Genomic DNA, 12,481 nt, shown 5'->3' with positions numbered 1-12,481 from the left:
AGCTCCCTGGTTTCCCTTCCAGCAGCTGCGAAATCCTACATGAGCCCTTACCTCATACATCCCATTATCCAAAGAGTTGGGCACATTAATAGACATTCTCTTCAACTTTTACTATTGATTCTGGTGAAATTTCGGGCATTTTTTGGAGGAGGTGCTGGAAATCAATTTTGTGTGATTGTTCACGATGATTTGCATGGCGCAGCAGCCCTGTTTCGAAATATTTTTCCCAATTAGTCATTATAAATTCAATCAAGGCTACTGCGTTGTAAGCTTTGGTTCGGCTGAGAATGATATCTTTGAGGATTCGGACAGATGCCTCCGAATAGTTAGTATTCTGTCCTCTTGTGATGATCCCAGCACGGTATACGAGCACCCACTCACATTCACGTTGAAGGAATGCCTCAACTCTTTGGACGTAGGATGCATGAGGCTGGGCATGTAGGCATGCTTTGGCTTCCTGAAGTTCGCCATCATCCTTTGCGTAAAGGATCTGAAACATAATATGAAACATTGAAGTGCATCAGTTGGTTTGCAATGCCTTCATTGTCTTCTAATGGTGTTTTCATATAGTTTATTGGCAATCTTAAAGAGCCCATTCTTTCCAGATATTTGAGTTTGCAACAATAAGTTCCAGGCCAAATTATTGCTGTATCTTGTGCATATAGTCTGAGAATGTTATTCCTTTTCTTGGTTGAAGAACTCGATTATTTAGTGGCTGTCAGTTTGTGGCAAACGTCACGCGTTATAATGATTGCATTCCTTATTTGTTAGAACTGTTTCAAATAAGTGTCATGAAAACATTTCCATCACCATGTTTATTATGCAATAGCAATGTAGCTAGCTAACGTGATATTAACACTAATGGACGAAACAAATTGCCATGACAAATGGCAGTCACTCGCACAGTGAAATAATCACTGTGCTAACGCTCCCCCCCACGCCATGCCTATTCCGATTTATACCCAGTTGAAGAAACGACCATGACGACATCCTGCCATAGAGGCTAGATAGATAGATGAATGGATGGATGGATAGATAGATAGATTGATATAGATAGACGGACAAACGAATGGAGTCAAATCGCCTGTAGTTCGTGATTAATGCTTCGCCTTAAAGACCTGTGTTTCACTGTGCCTCTTTGCATTCAAAATGACCATAAATTACTGAAAAGTGACATCACAGCAAATAAATTGGTGCATTTTAGAATACGATCCTGATAAAAAATTGCAGACTAAGCAGTTGCAGCATTTAAGCTTTACCGCACCCCTAGAAAGCACAAATGAGTAAAAGGAAAATCAAATTGAAGCTTTTCCCTCACTATCTACTTTGGGACCGAGTTGCACCACACATATCAGAGGTTACTATTATTTTCTAGTAGTACCACCTCATTAGCTTTTTTAACTGTTTCAAGTAATACTTACCTTGTGTTCTGTCATTTTTAAACTAACCTAATGTCGGTACTTTAAGCCTGTCTATTACCTTCTGAAAGCTTCCCATGAGGTGGCGCCGGTCATCTATTGCTATCTTGTTGTGTGCAGCCAAAAGCCAGCGCCATTCAGCCTGGAGGACATGAAAGATGCACAGCAATTGTGTCACTGAGGGCCAAACGTCACAAAGGCCATCCTTCTCTGCCCTGGAGTTGTCTGTCATGAATGCTACCGGAGCCTGCAGGTAAAAAAAGAACTTAATGAATCAGCACTTTCATGGATGAACCCTGTATTTCCTTGAGATATTATGGTTATTATTTGATTTGAAAACATATACACAGGAAAGAGAAAGCGAGAAGCAAAGGCTGGCTGAGATATTAGCATGCCACATCAAACCATGCAAGTGCATAGTATACTAAGCAAGATAAAAATGCATTCTCAGAGCTGTCCTTCAAATAGAAATATGTCGTATTACTGACATAGAAAGGTCTGTTCTGAATGTTTATATAAATTTGTTCGCCCCAGTGTTGTGACGGTTTATGTGCCTTTTTGGTAACTATGCTGTTCAGATCACTGTTTCTCACACAAATCTTCCTTCAACCTATGTTAATGTGGTTGCTTGTAGTGCTTGGACTTTTCATTCAACTATTTTTCTGAACCTATGTATATTGTAATATTTTTTGAAGTTCTCGTCATTCTATACTGTCTGTGGCATGTGCTTTCTGAAATGGCTGCCTGTGTAATTGCGGAGCAAAAGAGTAGCATGAAACAAACAAGGACGAGACGAGTACACAGGACTGGTGTTTAATTCCAGCTGAGGTTTACTGAAGAACTGTGATATTTGTAAGTATAGCACAAGACCTGCATGGGGTATTACATTGGTGATAAAACAGCCACATGTCAAAGACTTCCCAAGAACGCCCCCCCCCCCCCCCCCCCCAAAAAAAAAACACATCACAGTCATGCACCATGACAGAATCGTGCGGCCCAATATACCAGAGGTGATTAGAGACAATCGAGAGTATCGCAGAGCACACTTGACTCTAAATATTATGTGAAGGTAGGTGGAAGCACATGCTCTTACCCGCTAAGTAATAAAGACCTAGATAAACAAGATTGAATAGTAAATGCTACGCTGGTAACCAAGACCTGGAATGAATACATAACAGAAAACAAAAATGAAAGCAAGAGAGAACCTAGAATACTTGTCTAAAAAGTATATACGCGAAAAATATAAAAAATCACCGCCCAAGCACTCCACACACATGCAACACATGCACATGCACATGCACTCCATACACAACCAGCGAAGCTGAAACGTGTGGCCCCGTAGTTTATCACTGGGTTAATCCCGACGATACATTAGTCTCTTTCTCATTATTGGTTACATCTTTGTGTTTCTTAATCAGGTTACACACACATTCGGCTGCGACGGAGAAAATGACGTCACTGACGGTACGCCTGCAGTCCACCGTTGTCGCATTGCCGCTAGGGATTCTTCAAAATTTAAGCTGTCCATCACATAAGACAATTAATGGCTCATACCCCCTTAAACACGGCCTCCCCATTACGATGACAGAAGAGAAGTGAAATTCTACGCCGAAATGATGAGCAACAACAGAGCCAGCTGTGACAGAAGATGACGACGACGAACACAGGAGCAGTGGCACAAGCACATTCGCGCGGTTGCGCCGAGGGGCACCCACAAGTCAACTCTGGAAGAAGACGCCAACGCTCAAGCCATTGCTCATGATAAAAGTTTCTGTGCGCAGGCGACAGACGGACGAATCGGCTAGCCATATACAGCTTCGTTGTAAAAACAGTAACAATGCTTAAACGACGAGGCGCTGCATCAGTAAACAGGGACACTACACATGTCCTTCCAGCAACGCGACTTCTTTGTTAATTAGGGCTAAAGAAGTCGTGCCTTCATTCACATAATATTTAGAGTCAAGTGTGCTCTGCGATACTCTCGATTGTCTTTAATCACCTCTGGTATATTGGGCTGCACGGTTCTGTCATGGTGCATGACTGTGATGTGGTTGTTTTGGGGGTGGGGGTTTTGGCAAGTCTTTGATATGTCGCTGTTTTATCACCAATGTGATACCCCGTGCTGGTCTTGTGCTGCACTTACAAATATTCCATTTCTTGAGCAAACCAGTCCAGTGTACCCATATTGTCTTTGTTTCTCTTGCGCTACTGTTTTTCCTTCGCAATTATGAAAGAATTTATCCAAGAAAATGTTTTACCTCCCCTTATGCACTCTTTTTTATATGATTGTTACCAGTGACAATTTTGCAAATGGCCTCCAGTCTAGCTACTAGCTGTGGAGTTATTCATGGTGCGTATATTCTCGTATTGTGCAGTAGTCACTAAATGTAATTGAAAATCAAAGTGCTTGTGCCTGCTTTAGGAAAAGTGTGGAAATCTGTTTCCTGGCAGCCATAATATAATAGTAACTTTCGGTGTTGTAAAACTGGCAAGCCATTTGAACATTGGTGTTATTAATTTATGGTATTCAAAATAAACTTTGTTCCTTCAGCAGCACTGATGCAGTTTCTTTTACAACATGTTTTAATTGCAATATAGAATTCGTACCTCTTTGTTGGCGAAGCATGATGGGTGCTTGTCCTTCAGCAACTGAAAAGCAGCACGGTACCCCTCTGTTGTTTGGGAACTGTGAACAAGCACAGCTACAGGCACTGCCCCTGCTTTCGTGGCCGTGAGCAGCACAGTTGCCGTGCTACCGTCAGCATCGAATGGCGATGTTGAGTCCACGAATACAATGTTCTATGACGACTTCAGGCTCTGGGCGCGCCGCATAATGGGCGTCACAATGAGCACCGCCCAACAGTCATTGGACGTGCTCGTTGAGCAGACATTAGTGCCTGCGTATTCATAGTAAAAAGTGTCAGCTTTTCTACATGAATAATTTCGTTGTTATTGGTAAAAAAGTTGTCGCAGTTTCACCTGAAAGGCGAAGCATCAATTGCGATAGCAAATTTGAAGAGAGCTATACGGAGTAATGATAACAGCTTTATCAGCTGTATAAACCTGCACATGCAGCAGCACCTGCAACACGCATAACTGTTGTCGACGCCGTCGGCGTTTTGCCCGCGTTCGCACAAAATGCGTGCGGCGTTGGTGACTGTTGCCGGAGCCTCTGATATAAATAGGCACTTGGTGCCGCAGCTAAACGTCGCCTCCCTTCCCTGCCCCTCCCCCCCCCCCTCCCGCACAGCCTTTCGCGCGTCGGAAGAAGGTACGTTTACTCTACATATATGGTGATTGTAGAGGAGGAAAGAGATGCCTACTTCTGCAGCCCTTAAGGGAGCACAGCGCAGAACGCGCGTTTGTTCTCCGCCGTGCGTTAACTCCCCGTGAAAGCGCGCGTCCCTCACGCTCTTTCACTCGCACATACAGCGTTCGGCGGCGCGCGGCGACGATTTCATCTCCATTGACGTCATACGGAACCTCACGGCGACGGCGACGGCGACGGCAGAAATCTGCTTTTGAGTGTCCTTATAATTGCTATCGCAATAAAACTTCAGCATGCGTGGTACATGTGAAACAACTCTAGCTATCAAGCTATGAAATATGCGTTGTCGTTCTAATGACGAGGACCACGTTACTCTGGCTTAAGGAATTAAGTTTTCTTTTTATATAAAACTACCAAAATGTGCATGGAGCATTCCTTAACAATAACAGCAGCATCCACTAAGCAGTTTCCTATGGCCTTTGATGATAATGCACAGGTCACACCAGCTACTACAGAACTGGCAATTTGTACCTGGATTGCTAGAAATAGACATCTTGCAAACATGCACACATGGTCGCTCAAGGAGTAAGTTAAACCATTACAGGGGTTGGAATGACATAACACTACTCCAACCTGTTTTCATTTGAACTTCACCATTAGCTCTCTTTAATAGGTGAAATTAGCTCAAACCCCACTAGGTGGACGCGGTCGCTGCCCGTATAGGCAGTGACCGCGCGGTTGCTCCCATATAGGCAGTGACCGAGCCATTTTGACCTAATATGGGGGGCTAATGGTAAATTTGGAATAAAAACAGATTGGAATAGCTTTAAATTATCCCGGCCTTGGTTTGCCCAATGTAAAAGCATTAGCAAGAATTTTATCCACAGTGCTTCCTGACTTTGGATTTTTGGTGCTACTCTGCATTTGTTTGGAAGCTTTTTTTGAGCATTGCTTTGATACTGAAGCCATTGTAAAGTGCTTTGCTCATTTTACAGCAAATACAACCTGCATGCCTGTCCTGTCTGTCACCATCTTATGATGTCAAGGGAATGCTATAACTTCCTTGTTAACAAGTTAGCAAGTAATGTCAGAACTTTCACCGCATAGTTATTTTTGCCAAGTTATTCATACAGAAACCACAAGCGTGTGTCACCAAATTTTTGTCTTTTTGAAGAAAACTGCTTCAGTATTTGGTGCTAGTAGGCTCTGGAAAGAGTATAGTTTTTTACTAGTCTCTGCTAGAACCAAGCTCCATCTTTTTTCTCAGAAATGACCTTATCCCTCTCTGATGGATGAAGGTGGCATCAAAATGGGGCAAATGCCCCAAGCTCCGAGATGTGCATGCATATTTCTACAAGGGGCATGTACAGGGTCGCTAATTCACCAGTTGTCCCTTGAAGTTGCAGTTAACAGCACTTGGCCGTAGTGAGAAGTTCCATCACGTTTAGATAAAGCACTTGGTGCTGAAAGAATCTGGAGAGAACACTTCTAAGCTTGATGCAGTTTGTCGGAACAGGCGAGAACCCCACAGGCACCTGACCTGGCAAAAGGTTGCTTGGTGAAAGAGGTCACTCAGATGTTTTAAATGGGCCCTGAAACACTTTCCTAACTAATAGAATGACCTCAATATGAATGGCATTGCCTCACCAATCTCATGCTGCACAAATTTTTCAACTCCTTCAACTATCAGTGGAGTTAACGCGCCTATACCTGACATTCGCTCTCTCTTCATCTCAGCGAGCACGCTGGAGCTACACAGTGGAGCTGGCCAAAAGTTGGGTGTCGTGGTGGCAAAAGGGCTCGTCGCAGCACCTTGTGGCAGCCGCGGTAGAACACGCTACGCAGCATGCTACTGCCATATTGGCTGCCATGTGCAGACGCAGCTACGCGCAGTGCAAAGATGAAGTGATTTTTCTGACTTTTTGAGATCGCAGACATGTGTATTTCAAATTTTTTTAACTCAACATTAGCAGTTATATGTTGCTGAGAATGCTCTCGCAATCACAAAATCAGCCAATAGTGTTGGCGGGCCATCTGCTTTATGATGACACTTTATGGTGACGCTGCATGGCGGCATTGCCGAAGTGAGAGCAAGCAATTTTTCGCTGTTTTTGACACGGGATGGTAAGTTTCGTGCTGCATACGTGCAGTAATATTTGACTCGCATGTTCACAGAAGCCTATACGACAAATCTGCAAGATTTTTTTCCTGTGTTAAAAAAGTGTCTCAGGGCCCCCTTTAAGCCAACTAAATAAAAATACTGCAGTATGTGCTCATGGCATCTATCATCAACCGAAGGAAGTAGGGGACAGAAGCCAGTAGTGCTGGTAGTATTCTTAGTGCCCAGTAAGCATAGTCATCTGTGCATAGAGGTCACTAGTGAAGCCTTCATTCTACAAATTTCTTCTGTGTATTCCTACATAGTATGTCGGAGACAGCAGATGTTATTGTGGTAGTATGCACTTAGCGTGAGACCGTTGACTTAACCTGGTTCAACTATGTATCGTTTCAACTGAGATTACTGCCTTGACTTTAAAATGTGCAATTTTGTGAGAATACAACGTCATCTTGAACTGGAAGTATAATTGACACGTGACCATTGATTGGGACCATTTTCGCAACATTCGGGAAGAACCCGGGAGAGCCAGGGAAACCACCAGCCTCGAAGAATGGTGCGAATGCATCCGCAACGACGCTTCCGCGGCCACCAAGAAAGTGGAAACTGATCTCGACGTCGAGCGAATGGACAGCAGACTCGCCCATCTCATCGAGGCCAAAAACGCCCTGCTCCGTCGATGGAAGGGTCAAAGGCTCAATCGCAGACTCCGAAAGAAAATCTCGGAGCTCAACAAGGTCATCGATGACCACTGCAAAGCGCTATGCCAGCAGCAGTGGGACGAGCTCTGCGAATCCATTGACGGACAGATGCGCAATGGCAAGTCCTGGGGTATGCTGAAGCACCTTCTCGACGAAAGCGGCTCCAAGTCAAGTCAGAAGCATACGTTGGCCCGGGCCCTTCACGAAGCCACCAGGTCTCACACGGTTGATGTACTAGTCTCCAAGCTCATTCAGAAGTACCTGCCCATCCGGCGCGACGGGGATCCGGCGACCCAACTCCCTGACTACCGAGGCCCTCCTCGCCCCGAGCTGGACGAAGACTTCTCCGTTGCCGAGGTCAGACAGGCCATCTTCGCGCTCAACCGCAAGTCTGCGCCGGGTCCGGACGGAGTCACCAACAGAATGTTGAGAAACCTCGACGACCCGTCGATTGTCTTTCTCACCGAGAAGATCAACGAGTCCTGGAAGAGCGGCGTGGTTCCTGCAGAATGGAAATCGGCCTGCACGGTGCTGATTCCCAAGCCCGGCAAGGCCCCGAACATCGAGAACCTGAGGCCGATTTCTCTAACCTCCTGCGTCGGCAAGGTCATGGAGCGCGTCGTCCTCAACAGACTCAACGGGTACCTCGAAGACAACGACGTTTACACGTACAACATGATCGGGTTCCGCGCCGGACTCTCGACGCAGGATGCAATGAAACTAATCAAGCATCAGATCGTGGACGGCCGTTCCAGAGACGCCAAGGCTCTGCTCAGTCTGGACCTCGAGAAGGCTTTCGACAACGTGCTCCACGCCTTTATCGTCAAGACCATTTCAGACCTAGGTCTCGGTTCCAGATTCCACAGCTACGTAAGCTCTTTTTTAACGGACAGGAAGGCCAATCTTCGCATTGGAGACTTCCGCTCCGAAGATGTGCCCCTCGGAGCACGGGGCACTCCTCAGGGCGCCGTAATCTCCCCCACACTATTTAACATCTGTATGATTGGTCTTTCCGAGAGGTTGGCATGCGTTTGAGGACGTCAAGCACACCATCTACGCCGACGACATTACCATCTGGTGCGCCGGGGGATGCGAGGGCAGAGTCGAAGAAGCCATGCAGGAGGCGATCGACGTGATCGAGGAGTATCTCCACCCCACCGGACTTCGGTGCTCCCCCGCCAAGTCGGAGCTTCTGCTTTACAGAAAAGAGAAGGGAAGAAGACCGAACGATTGGAAGCCAGTCTCCGAAAGCAACATCTGTCTTCACACTTGTGATGGAGGGGTGATACCCAGGGTCGACGTCATTCGGGTCCTGGGCATGTTTGTCGAATTCAACGGCGGGAACGGAACGGCTCTCCGCAAGATCATCGCAAAGACGGACAACGCCTTCCGCCTCGTTCGCAGAATCGCAAACAGACACAGAGGCATGAAGGAAGCCAATCTCCTCACCCTTATCAACGCCTTCGTATTATGCCACTTCACGTACACGATTTCTATGCACAACTGGCTTAGCAAAACTGGCTTAGAGCGGAGCGAGACAAGCTCAATGCTCTCATCCGCAAAGTAGTCAAACGGGCTCTCGGGCTACCAATTAGGACCCATACCGAAGATCTCCTCAAGCTGGGGGTACACAACACCGCCGAGGAGATTGCCGAAGCCCAAGAACGCGCGCAACTCGCTCGCCTGACCACCACAGCGGCAGGTAAACGCATCCTCGAAGAGCTGGGTTACCCTCCTGTGGTATCTTCGAGGGTCAGTACCCCGATCCCTAGGTGCATTCGAGACAAGTTCGAAGTGGCCCCCGTGCCTCGAAACGTCCATCCCGTCCACAACGAGGGCAGACGCAAGGCGAGAGCAGTAGCAATTCTGAAACAGATCTATCAACAAGGCATCAGAGCACGCTTCGTCGACGCCGCGGAGTACAGCGATGGAAAGACCTTTGCCGTCGTCGTGGTCGACTCCAGCGGCAAGCTTTCCAATAGCGCTTCAATTCGCACTTCAGACCCCGAAGTCGCCGAGCAAGCCGCCATCGCCCTCGCCCTGCTAGACGGTCGTGGGTCTGAGATCTACAGTGATTCCAAAACGGCAGTTAGGTCTTTTCAGAAGGGTCGCATCGCCGAGCAGGCTGCTCGTCTTCTTAGCGTCTTCAATCCGGATGCTCTCACGCATCATTCGATTCACTGGTTTCCCGCTCACGTAGGGTCGGTCGAGGGTGCTCCCCCGAACCTCAATGCTCACGAGGCTGCGCGCGACCTCACCGACCGCGCTTCCTCTGTAAGGAGAGCCGACACCCCTCCCCCCTACGGCCACAGGGATGCTCCCGCTACTCACAACGAGGGTGACAAAATTTTTCTACATGTCCAGAAGGGTTTTTCCACCCCCTCACCCCAAATTGAATAGGGCGCAAGCTGTTTCGCTTAGACTTTTGCAGACCGGCACATATCCGTGTCTGGCCGTTCTGCACGAAGTTTACCCTGACGTATATCGCGACGACGCCTGCCCATCCTGTGGGCAGACCTCCACTCTAGCACACATGCTCTGGGAGTGCGGGTCGAGATACCCCAAGTTCAGCAAGGACGAGTGGGACTCGCTTCTGCGTAGCCCCGCTCTAGACAAGCAAATCCTGGCTGTCCGGTGTGCCCGCGACCGGGCTGGTGGGCTAGACCTGCCGGTCCCGACGTGGGACTAGCCGGGTGCGCGACGAGTTCGCGTCGTCGCCGGACCTGTAATAAAAGTTATTTCACTCACGTGACAAGTTTTACTCAATGCTTCTGCACTAGGCATAATTGCACTTGGGGTCCAGTAGCTGTGTTTTAGGGCCATTGCCCTACCATGCCTGAGCTATAGTAGTGTTTTCAGGGATATTCAGCGTCTCTGGAAAGGCTATACAGCAGAGGGACGTCTTGGAAGTGATTCCTCGCTTTAAAGTCACTGAGAAGCAATATTACATTGCAGTGAATGCATATGTCAAGGACAGGAGCTAACATGCACATCCAGAAATCGAGGTTCTTGCTGTGAGGGAGCAGCTAATTCTACCGGGCTACATAAGCTGTTGCCTAAGGTAACCTGTGCGTGGAAAATATTGTGCCTACAATGTGATGTTTTGGACATTTCAATGTTCCGGTTCTCTGAAAACTATGAACTTTATTGTATTTTGTTGACATGTTTCACCTTCATGTGTGTTGTTTCTTTGCAGTAATAAAAATGAGATTTGTTACAGAGATCCTCTGCTGCCTTTTTCTCTTGAATTTTCCTGTTATCTCTGCTGCTTCTCAGCTTCATTGTGAACCATGTCTTCTAACATCAAATATTACTGTAACACAGAGCTACCTGTAAAAGACAGTTTGTTACATATTGTCTGTTTTTTTTTCCTGGCATAACATCTGCCCCTGCACGACTATGCCCTCTGTCTGTACTTGAAGAAATTGGGCTCTCGAACATAAGATGCGTATACATCTTAGATATGTACACAAGATCTCAAAGCTTATTTGTGCTAACACTTAGTTCCCTTTTATTTGGAGGAGGGTTCTAAGTAAGTTGCGCAATGGGTTACCACCATTGCCTTGGACAAGCACATGTATTTTGACCAAAGTATTGGCACTTTGCTGAGGTGCCACCTTTTCTTTATCAGTTCTTGGTACATTTGTTACCATCAGCAAAATTTTTAGCTTGTTCCATGAGCCATTACTGCTGGTCATTGCTGACTGTTATTGCATTGTCAAAGAATGATGACATTCAGAAGGTGTCAGAGCTCATTTAATGTTGATGTTTGGTACAGCAATACAAAAACAAGTTATGCTCAGTACCAACCGTACATGTTTTCACAAATATGTTATAAGAAAGCTCACCTGCAGCTGCGTACTTGGCTACCTTCTCCTGCAGCTTTGCCAGTGGATTTCCTGGTAGACCAAATCTTGAAATCCTCCATTCACTGTGCCACCAGTACACAGTCCTCCTAAGGGGGTTTATGCGGCCATTGGCAAGCTGGAGGGGGCCATCAGGTTTAGCAGCGAGCAAGGCTTCATGGTGCTGTATTGCTTCAGCAGGCCCCAAGCCTGCTTCAAAATATCCACTGAAGGACGCCTTAGTTTGCTGACTGGCACGAAGCATCCGTAAGGCATCAGCTGACTCTTCGCTGTGATTATGCTCATGCGATAATTTGATGACTGTTTGTAGAGGGACAGGCCTGCGTAGGAATGGATCGTTCTTTTTCGTGTCCCTGTTCAATTTTTTATTTTAATGTCTATTCTAGCTTCGCACTTTGTGCTTCGCTGAGTAGAAGTCTTTGTCTTGTTTCGTTGGTTATGCTGGCAGCGCCAAACTTTGTGGAAGATCATCTTAAAATGAGAATTCAGAATTTTTTTTAGCAGGCCACATTTTTACCAAGTCTTTCTTAAAACGTATGAAACATATTTCACCATACTGTACTTTTTTCCTTCATGAATACCTGTTTCATGCCTTGTCAATTTCCAGTCTTTCTTTGTTTTCAACAAGATACGTTTGCTTTTATTCAGGAGCTGACTAATTAATTTAGGCTTGAAGATAACAAATACGGCATATAATAAAGGCAGAAACACATAGCTCTCATAGGGGTTATAAAAGGAGTTAATGGATTTCATGATTTTAGGCAAACATAATCACCATTCAAAGAAAAGAGATCAATTGTGGCTATACAAATGTACTATTGGGTGTGCATTGATTCCTTTCTTTTCATATTCCCACTTTCTGCTTTCTTGTCAACTTGTATGTCTTGCAACCAGTGTGTGAAATTTATTTTATGTTCCTAAATAATATTTTATTTTTGCACAAAGCCTGTTGCGGCTCATTTACTGTCTTCTAATAGAACTAAGCACACCTGATTCACAGCCCTTGCTTCCACTTGTTTTATTCTACCTGCTTTTCTGGTGCTTTCTTCCCCTGCCATTTTGCTTTTTCTTTCAGTTAAAGTAGGCATTATTTAAGTCCTTCCGCCACCCTA

General features: G+C 46.0%; 1 protein-coding gene across 4 annotated transcripts in view; it reads left to right on the top strand.

The window, feature by feature from the left end:
* The window catches only part of LOC119461172 (vacuolar protein sorting-associated protein VTA1 homolog), a 99,798-nt gene that overhangs the window by 45,791 nt on the left and 41,526 nt on the right, over positions 1-12,481 (top strand). The gene's annotated exons all lie outside the window — the stretch shown is intronic.

This window comes from Dermacentor silvarum, chromosome 8 (assembly GCF_013339745.2).
Source record: "Dermacentor silvarum isolate Dsil-2018 chromosome 8, BIME_Dsil_1.4, whole genome shotgun sequence".
NCBI lineage: Eukaryota > Metazoa > Arthropoda > Arachnida > Ixodida > Ixodidae > Dermacentor > Dermacentor silvarum.
This window is presented reverse-complemented; position numbering and strand designations above follow the sequence as displayed.